This window comes from Balaenoptera acutorostrata, chromosome 9 (genome assembly GCF_949987535.1).
Source record: "Balaenoptera acutorostrata chromosome 9, mBalAcu1.1, whole genome shotgun sequence".
Classification (NCBI taxonomy): Eukaryota; Metazoa; Chordata; class Mammalia; order Artiodactyla; family Balaenopteridae; genus Balaenoptera; species Balaenoptera acutorostrata.
Genome location: NC_080072.1, coordinates 26,956,186 through 26,966,371, shown reverse-complemented (window position 1 = coordinate 26,966,371; position 10,186 = coordinate 26,956,186). Strand labels below are relative to the sequence as shown.

The 10,186-nt window shown below is 36.8% G+C and overlaps 1 non-coding gene across 1 annotated transcript; it reads right to left on the bottom strand.

Annotated features, from left to right (window-relative positions):
* Window positions 1-8,208: 8,208 nt before the first annotated feature.
* Window positions 8,209-8,281, bottom strand: TRNAW-CCA (transfer RNA tryptophan (anticodon CCA)). The gene has a single exon. It is a non-coding gene; the product is annotated as a tRNA-Trp (tRNA).
* Between the last annotated feature and the right edge of the window lie 1,905 nt (window positions 8,282-10,186).

Genomic DNA, 10,186 nt, shown 5'->3' with positions numbered 1-10,186 from the left:
TCAAATCTCCCCTCCCTCACCCATGGCAGATTTTGCTAATTACTCATCATACTCTTTCCCACTGAGCTGGCATACAGTATCTCCACACAGTGCTATAGACAGTCACTACCAATGAACTGGAATTGGCACTTGATGTAAAACTAACTTGCCATGCCTGTAATAGTCCTTTCACCTAGTTGGCTTTCACCCCAGCTCCTCTTCTTGAACTTGTTCCCATAAATTAAGTTTCCCTTCAAATATTCCCTTTAGAAAGCCTTTCCTGAATCTACTCTGCACCTCTATAATCCTCTTAACACATTACATGGGACTTATACTTCTTACTCCATTTCACCTTGTTTCATTATTGTGAGCTATCTTCTGCCCATTTGAACCATATGTGTCAAGGCAATAAGTAGTAAATAGTTCAGATTCTGTAACCAGACTGCCATAGTTCAAATCCTGGATCTGTCCCAACTAGCTGTGGGTATTTGAGCAAGTTTTTTAACATCTCTGAGTTGCTCTCTTCTGTAAAATGGACATAATAATTGGACCAACCACAGAAAGTTGTGAGGATTCAATGAGAAAATGCAAGTCAAGTGCTTACTAAGTGTCACACACATAATAAGTCTTCAGAAATGTTATGTATCTCTCAAAAATTTAAACGTAGTGTTACCATATGACTTAGCAATTCCAATTCTAGGTTTAAATCCAAGAGAATTTTGTTCACATATGTTCACACAAAAACGTATACAGTACATGAATGTTCATAGCAGCATTATTTATGAGTCAAAAAATAGAAGCAGCCCAAATGTCCATCAACTGATAAATAAATAAAATGTGGTATATCCACACAATGGAATATTATTCAGCCATAAAATTGAATGAGGTGCTGATGCATACTACAACATGCATGAACCTTGAAAACATGCTAAGTGAAAGAAGTCAGTCACAAAAGACCATTATATGAAATATTCAGAATAAGCAAATCCATAGAGACAGAAGTAGATTAGTGGTTGCCAGGGGTGAGGATGAGGGGGAGTGGAGAGTGATTGATTAGGGGTATGAGGCTTCTTTTTTTTTTTTTTTTTAACATCTTTATTGGAGTATAATTGCTTTACAATGGTGTGTTAGTTTCTGCTTTATAACAAAGTGAATCAGTTATACAAATACATATGTTCCCATATCTCTTCCCTCTTGCATCTCCCTCCCTCCCACCCTCCCTATCCCACTCCTCTAGGTGGTTACAAAGCACAGAGCTGATCTCCCTGTGCTATGAGGCTTCTTTTTTGTGATGAAAATGTTCTAGAATTCGTTAGTGGTGATGGTTGTACAATATTGTGAATATACTAAAACCCACTGAATTGTGCATTTTAACATGGTTAAAATGATAAATTTTATGTTACGTGACTATTATCTCAATTTTAAAAAATGTTATTTATATTACTATTCATCTTTGTATCCCCTAGAGTGCCTAAAGAGACATCATTAAGGAAGTGTGGTTTTTTTTTAAGGGAGAGAGATTTAATATGACCTTAAATGCAAAGGTGAAATGATTTGAGCCACTTCTATAAATTACAGTGGTTACAATTTGCATGTAGAACAAATCATAGATAAAAGGTAATTTATTGATCTGTAGAAATTCCAAGAATCGACTGGGCCCAACTAAAACAAAACAGTTCCAACAATCTTGGGATTACACTTGGCTAAAATACAATCCAGCAAAAAATATTAATAGGGAACTCAAAAAAAGAAGATCTATAAATATTCACTGAGTATGTTAAAAAAAAAAACACAACTAATTAAAACAAAAAAAACTATTTTTAAACCATTTAAAAATCATTTTTAAAAACATTAATATCGGGGCTTCCCTGGTGGCGCAGTGGTTGGGAGTCTGCCTGCTAATGCAGGGGACGCGGGTTCGAGCCCTGGTCTGGGAAGATCCCACATGCCGCGGAGCGGCTGGGCCCGTGAGCCACAATTACTGAGCCTGCGCGTCTGGAGCTGTGCTCCGCAACAGGAGGGGCCGCGATGGTGAGAGGCCCGCGCACCGTGATGAGGAGTGGCCCCCGCTTGCCGCAACTAGAGAAGGCCCTAGCACAGAAACGAAGACCCAACATAGCAATCAATCAATCAATCAATTAATCAATAAAAAAAAAATAAATCTTTAAAAAAAAAAAAAAAAAATTAATATCGGGCTTCCCTGGTGGCGCAGTGGTTGAGAATCTGCCTGCCAATGCAGGGGACACGGGTTCGAGCCCTGGTCTGGGAAGATCCCACATGCCGCGGAGCAACTAGGCCCGTGAGCCACAACTACTGAGCCTGCGCGTCTGGAGCCTGTGCTCCGCAACAAGAGAGGCCACGATAGTGAGAGGCCCGCGCACTGCGATGAAGAGTGGCCCCCACCTGCCGCAACTAGAGAAAGCCCTCGCACAGAAACGAAGACCCAACACAGCCATAAATAAAAATAAATAAATAAATAAATAATTAAAAAAAAATTAATATCCACTGTTGACAAGGGAAAATTATGATCTTGCTTGTCATTTCCCACTGCATGTAGGTGGGCATGTACATTTATAAGCTTTCTGGAGGTTAATTTGACAATATGTATACTACATACATATATTTATGGCTAGAAAAAGGTCTAAGAATTATGTCCTCCAAGTGGTACACTTGGAGGTGGAATGAGGCAACTTTCTCCCTTGTCCTTATCCCCTAAATTTTTCTACAATAAACATAAATATTGCTTTTGTAACAGAAAATAATAAAAGTATTTCTTAAATTTTTGAAAAGTAATGGAGGCAGGAGAAACCAGTTCACTTTGTTGAAGTCAACTTGTTAATTTTTTTAAACTTTTATGAATAAACTAGAACTTTATTGAGGTTGTTAGTGGTATACCTAGAAAATGATAAATAGGTAAAATATAGAAATAACTGAGGAGACATTAGATCTACAATTAGATAGATAATCCATGAGATATTATCTTTACAAACCATCAGTACAAAAGTGCAATAGTTAGGTTGATGAAAATGGACAAGGCAATAATCTCTCATGATGTTTAAGAGCAGAATCTCCACATTAATTGAAGTGAATTACTAAATTGCCTTCTAAAATGGTTATTTCAGTAGTGAACAAAGAATGTCCTTTTTACCACACCCTTCTCAGTACAGGATGTAACTAACAAAAAAGGAATCTCATTTACTTTTCATCTCTTCAATTATTAGTGAAACTGAACATTTTCTAAGGTTTATTTATTGGCTATTCATATTTCTTCTTCTGTGAGTTGTCTGTTCATGTGTCATGTGTATTTTTTAAGTTTTTTTTCAAGTCTTTTTTGAATTTGTTACAATACTACTTCTGTTTTATGGTGCTTTTGTTTTGTTTTGTTTTGTTTTTTGGTTTTTTGGCCATGAAGCATGTATGTGGGATCTTAGATCCCCAACCAGGAATAGAACCAGCACCACCTGAATTGGAAGGTGAAGTCTTAACCACTGGACTGCCAGGGAAGCCCTGTCATCTCTGTTTTTAGGTGATCTTTTTTTTAAATATAAATTTATTTATTTTTATTTATCTATTTTTGGCTGCATTGGGTCTTTGTTGCTGCGTGCAGGTTTTCTCTAGTTGTAGCGAGCGGGGGTTACTCTTCATTGCGGTGCGCAGGCTTCTCATTGCAGTGGCTTCTCTTGTTGCAGAGCACGGACTCTAGGCGTGCAGGCTTCAGTAGTTGTGGCTTGCGGGCTGTAGAGCTCAGGCTCAGTAGTTGTGGCGCACGGGCTTAATTGCTCTGCGGCATGTGCGATCTTCCTGGACCAGGGCTCGAACCTGTGTCCCTTGCATTGGCAGGCAGATTCTTAACCATTGCACCACCAGGGAAGCCAGATCTTTTTTCTTGTTGATTTGTTACAGTACTTTAAAGGGTAAAGATCTTAACTCCTTGTCTGTCATGTATGTTTCAAATATTTTTCCCAGTTTGTCATTTGCTTTTTAACTTTAATGGTGTCTTATAACGTCTAAAAATGTTTAATTTTTATGAGGTCAAATATATCAATCTTTTCCTTTATCATTTTTCCTTTGCTTTTATTATTAGAGAGTTCTTCACTCTAGGAGAAGATATTCTCCACCTGTATTTTCTTCCAATTCTTTTATGGGGTCATTTTTTTTCATTTTATTCTTAAAACCATCTGGAGTTTATTTTGGAATAAGATGTGAGAGAGACAACTCTTAAAAACACATTTTTAAAACATTACACATTATAAAAGAGTCTGTGCAAAGAAAATATTTGCGGTATTAAATGTGCCCAAGGAGTCATCACTTAACATAAAAAAAATTTCCTATGACATAGCATTTAAACAGTTCTTCAGAGTTCACTAAAAAAAGATTGGGCTGTGTTGAAACCTACTTTAACAGTTTTCTTTTGGAGCAGTTGTCTTTTTACTAATTAACTTTTATATTATTTGGATGTTTTACAAAGCGTACATATTGCTTTCTTAAAAAAGAAAGAAAAAGTATGCGCTTCATTGCATGAGAAGTTGATGCCACATGTCAGAGACAGATCTTGAATTTCACCTTTTTGTGACTAAAAGAAAACAAAAGAAACTCATCATGATTCATAGGGCATGAATCATAAACGAAATTACTGAATGATTAAGTAAGTCTAATGACAACGGGGTGAAGTGGAAATCCTATTGGGTAGAAACCACAAACCCTAGTTTCAATGCTCCCCCTGATTCACTTGCTAAATTTCCTTAGATAAATTTCCTAAAATATCTGCACCTGTTTGTCAGTGCATGAAACAAAGATCTTAGTTGTCAGAAAAGATGGGCTTATGAGTTAACATGTTAAAGTATTAAAAGCATCTTGAACTAAATATCTTCATGAACAGGTCAGCAATTCTAGTCATCAGCAACTCAGGAAACCTAAAAATTTCCTCATTTAATGTCTCCTCTTCAAGGCTCAGCTGTTCTTTCAGTGTGCATAAATTCTCAAAGGCTCACTGAGGGTAGCGGAATATCAGAGGTGAATGTTTTGGGAATAACAGATATTTCATGTTACTGTTAATGAGGCTGAAATAGTATTTTAAGAAATCTAGCCTTCCTTTCTATTTCTGCTACTTCTCTTTTAACAGATTTCAGCCTTTTGAGATGCTAATCATATAGGTGTCCACAAAAGCTCACAAAAAGACACATGCTCCAGAAATTTACGTTTACTAACATTCATGCAAATATGTATATAATAACACTGATGTGGGTAACCACATGCTTGTGCATAAGCATATCCTCAGGTTTACCCTGAGCACATTAATGAAAAGAACTAATAAGACCAGGTAATGAGCAAATCAGTAAGATTATTGATGATGAAAAATTTCTGAGTCCACAACTGGTAAAGAGTTCTCTGCTTAATGTTATCCAGGCTCTCAGAGAAACCAGAGAAAAGAATTTATTTATTAATTCATTCAGCAAATATTAATTGAGCATCTGCCAAGCACTGTGCTAAGCACTGAGGAAAACTATTAGGTTGAACCACATGAAATTGCTGATAGTCAAGCATTTTTTTAACTTACAACAATGGCAATTTCATGTAGTTCAACCTAAGAAAATTACAGAAATTCCTTAGAAAGGGAAAGAAGACAGAGTTGAAAATCATGAGAAAAAACAAAATTTTCCAAAATAGCAACTTAGAAGAAATAAGAGGGAATAAAAGGAAAAAGAAAAAAATAGGATTGGGAAACGGGAAAAAGGGAACATGTAAACAAAAATAGAATAGAACAATAAAAACATATGCAGGGCTTCCCTGGTGGCACAGTGGTTAAGAATTCTGCAGGGGACATGGGTTCAAGCCCTGGTCCAGGAAGATGCCGCAGAGAAACTAAGCCCATGTGCCACAACTAGTGAGCCTGCGCTCTAGAGCCCGTGTGCCGCAACTACTGAAGCCCACGTGCCTAGAGCCTATGCTCTGCAACAAGAGAAGCCACCACCATGAGAAGCCCGAGCACCGAAATGAAGAGTAGCCCCCGCTCGTTGCAACTATAGAAAGCCCACGCACAGCAACGAAGACCCAACCCAGCCAAAAATAAATAAATTTCTTTAAAAAAATATGGCAATAAAAACTAATAAATTATTTTTTTATTTTTTAAATTGAAATATAATTGACATACAACAATTAGTTTCAGGTATACAACATAATGATTCAATATTTGTATATACTGTTGTGAAATGATTACCATGATAAGTCTAGATAACATCCATCGCCATACATATTTACAGAAAAAATTTTTTTCCTTATGATGAGGACTTTTAAGATCTACTCAGCAATTTTCAAATTTGCAATACAGTATTATTAACTATAGTCACCATGCTGTACATTACATCCCCATGACTTATTTATTTTAGAACTGGAAGTTTGCGCCTTTTGACCCCCTTCACCCATTTCACCTACTCCCCACCCACTACCTCTGGCAACCACCAATCTGTTCCCTGTATCTATGAGCTTAGGTTTCTGTTTGTTTGTTTGTTTGTTTGTTGAAAACTAATAAATTCTTTCTTTCTTTCTTTCTTTATCTTTGGCTACATTGGGTCTTCGTTTCTGTGTGTGGGCTTTCTCTAGTTGCGGTGAGCACGGGCTACTCTTCGTTTTGTGGTGCGTGGGCTTCTGATTTCAGTGGCTTCTCTTGTTGCAGAGCACGGGCTCTAGGCACGTGGGCTTCAGTAGTTGTGGCACATGGGCTTAAGTAGTTGTGGTTTGCGGGCTCTAGAGCACAGGCTCAGTAGTTGTGGTGCACGGGCTTAGTTTCTCCATGGCATGTGGGACCTTCCTGGCCCAGGGCTTGAACCTGTGTCCCCTGCATTGGCAGGTGGATTCTTAACCACTGCGCCACCAGGGAAGCCCAATAAATTTGAAATAATTTAATTCATCCAATGTATATTGTGTCCAACACTATATAGATAATCTCATGGTAGGCACAATGTGTACCTCAAAAGAAAGAGAAAACATTATTCTCCTTAGAGAAGAAAGACAGATCAATGTGCCCCATATTTTAAAATTCTAAATTCTGAGGATAAAAGAGAAAATGAAAAGAATATTGAGGCAGTTGGAGAGCCAAAACAGGGAAAATGGTAGTAGAAATACAAAAAAAATAGATATAAATTCAATATAAATCCAAGAAAAAGCAAAGTTGGAAAGAAATAAAATAGGAGTCCTGATAATAGGAAAAAGATTCTGCAGCAATGTCTCCTGATAACACAAGAATGAAAAGTGTAAATCAAGTTATCAGAGAAGCCAAAGAAAGTAAATTTTAAAATGTTTTACTATCTCTTTTGCCATGTAGAAAATTATATTAACTTCCCATTTTGTACAATTAAGGGTGAACAAATAATAAAACAGGTAATTTGTGTATATAGATAAATTCCAAATTTTATATTTTGATATAATGACTTCATTTGAAATAACATAAATTATATAAAAGCAAATAATCCAAAACTATCCAGACAGGAAAGAATACATTAGAAAATTACTTAAATAGAGCCCTCTTTATACTTTCATGATTAAGAATGGTCAAAGACCCATACAATTTTAGCGTAAGAAGGAGTCTTAGAGTTCATTCACACCAAACCCTCAATGTCTCAGAAGAGGCAGAGAGAGTGATGAGAAGTGATTTGTTCAAAGCTAGAGAGAAGCAGACTTAGGACTAGAACTTATTCCTTCTTTCATTCACTTAGCTGTCAGGAAATCCTGCTATGTGCCCGACAAGGTACAAAAATTGGTGAACTTTGTTCCTGGCTCTCAAGTTGCTGTCAGAGTGGCAGGTTTTTTTTTTTTTTTTTTAGAGTGGCAGTTTTGAGGGTGGGTAAAAGAGACCCATAAACTCTACTAAAGACATTAGTGTGCATCAGTAAAATAAACAGTGCTTTAAAACTCACATTTTATACGTCAAAACTCAGTCATTGAGAACTCTCATTTTGAGAGCTCAAATAACAAAGGAGAATAACAAATAACAAAGGAGAATCCTTCACCAAAGAAGGATAAATAGGATCCTAGGTTGTAGATTTCCTAACAGGTCTTCCATATAACGTATGTCTTTAATCAGTACCAGCAACATCAGCACTCCGTTATTACCCTTCTTTGATGCAGAATAAATGAATGATTCTCTTTTTTTAAAATATTTATTTATATATTTGGCCGTAATGGGTCTTCGTTGTGGCACACGGGCTCTTAGTTTCAGCGTGCAAGATCTAGTTCCCCGACCAGGGATCGAACCCGGGCTCCCTGCATTTGGAGGGCAGAGTCTTAACCACTGGACCACCAGGGAAGTCCCTGAATGATTCTTAAACACTGTCAGTTGTGTAGCTAAAAATACATGATTTGTCTAAACTCTCTTTTCAAACATTGTGCATGAAAGTATGGTTTTGCAATTGATGCCAAATAAACTTTTGTATGAAAAACAACAACAACAACAACTGTTTACTTAGCACATTATTACCTGAACTTGGGTTTACAAAAAAGAGGCCAAAAAAAATTGTGCGGCAATCACAGAGTAAGATTATGATGATAAAATGAGTCCAATGAGTGAAAGAACTAATCATAGCTGTAAAAATGCCAAGGTCTGAACAAACAGTGAGAGTTTTGTGACCAGCTATGACACAGGTCCTTGTCACAGGCCCCAGAGGGCAGCTCAGAACCACACTGATTCAGGTTCCTATGTGCCCTGTAAGGACTCTAAGGATTACTCTAAGGATTACTATTTTTTTTAACATGACATGTAGTTCTCATTACTAACCACAGCATGACATAAAATCAGGTGACCAGGAAACCAGATAACCTCTCACACTGTTTTTTATTTTATTTTGTTATTAACAATCATTGTTCTTAAATGATCGAATTAAATGTGTGCTCTAGTCAAAAGTTCCTTTAGAGGGCTTTAAGCAAATGTTTAAAATAAAATCTTTAACCCCTCTGCCTATTTGTTGAATCTGAAAATACTTGCATAGAGATATATAATCAGCCTTGAACAGTAGGAGTCTTTCATTTTCCACCTACTGATTTTACGGGGATAAATTAAAACAGCAAACAGCCAATGTTGAAATGTCAAGGCTAAAATGTCACAGAAACATAAGTTCAGTAAAGTAGCATCTTCTGTTCTGAGTAGTCTGATGACACAGTTATCGCTGTGCCTTTAAGGATGTGGATGTGACCTTAACATTTCCTGTCACAGTCTTTGAGTCAATCCTCATGCCCACACAATAGAGCGAGTTTCCATTTCATTCTTGAGTTCACACAGGTAGGTGGGTGGGTATGTGCTCAAACTCAGAGATGCATTATCATACTAATCCAAGTCCATTAATCTCATTGCTCTGATTTTTTTTTTCTTTCTTTTGAAATTAAATAATTCTTTCTCTCCTGCCCTCCACTGCTTGGTAATAACTCAAAAAAGCACTGGAAAGAGTCAAGAGCTGGGCTACTACTTGACCGGTGACTCTCCAAGATCCTTTACTTCTTCATGCTTCAGTATCCTTTGTAAAATGAGATTCATAATATCTGGCCCAATTCTACAGATGGCCAGAATAAAAGCATTTAAAATGTTTTGGGAGAAAAGCATAAGAATACTGTGACGTTAAAAAGCAAATGATACAAAATAAGAAGATGAATACAGCAAATAAATAACAGAAGAAATTGACAATCTTGAACAATGTTGTTACTGACTCTCTCTCTTCTCTCTTTGCTACCTAATCTCAAAATATCTTGCAGCTCCATAGTGGTTGAAGTTTGTGTTCATACTGCCAAATGCTCTAAGTCATTATAGGTGGTGGACCCCAAAGAGCTTTTACGTGAATTCTATCTAATGGTATTTATCATATTACCTGTTAAACTGAGAAATTTTCAAAATATTATTTCAAATCAAGACAGCAAAGTGTACTTAGTTTTTGTTGTGTTCCTGCCTAGGCTCAAAGAAAAGCTCAAGATCTCAGATGACTACTTGTTTGAAAAAATGATGTTACAGCTATCCTGCCAGGTATGACTAAAGATAGCGAATAACAGTACAGAAAGCACTAAGAACAAGCAAATTTTATTAATCTCTTTGAATCTCTATAAAAATGTACATATTGATACTTAAACCTACTACCATAGAAAATACTGGAAAACACAATACACATGCAGGCGCCCTGTTAGCTGAGTGATAACATCATTACACGTCAAACAGCCTCTGGAAGTTTCC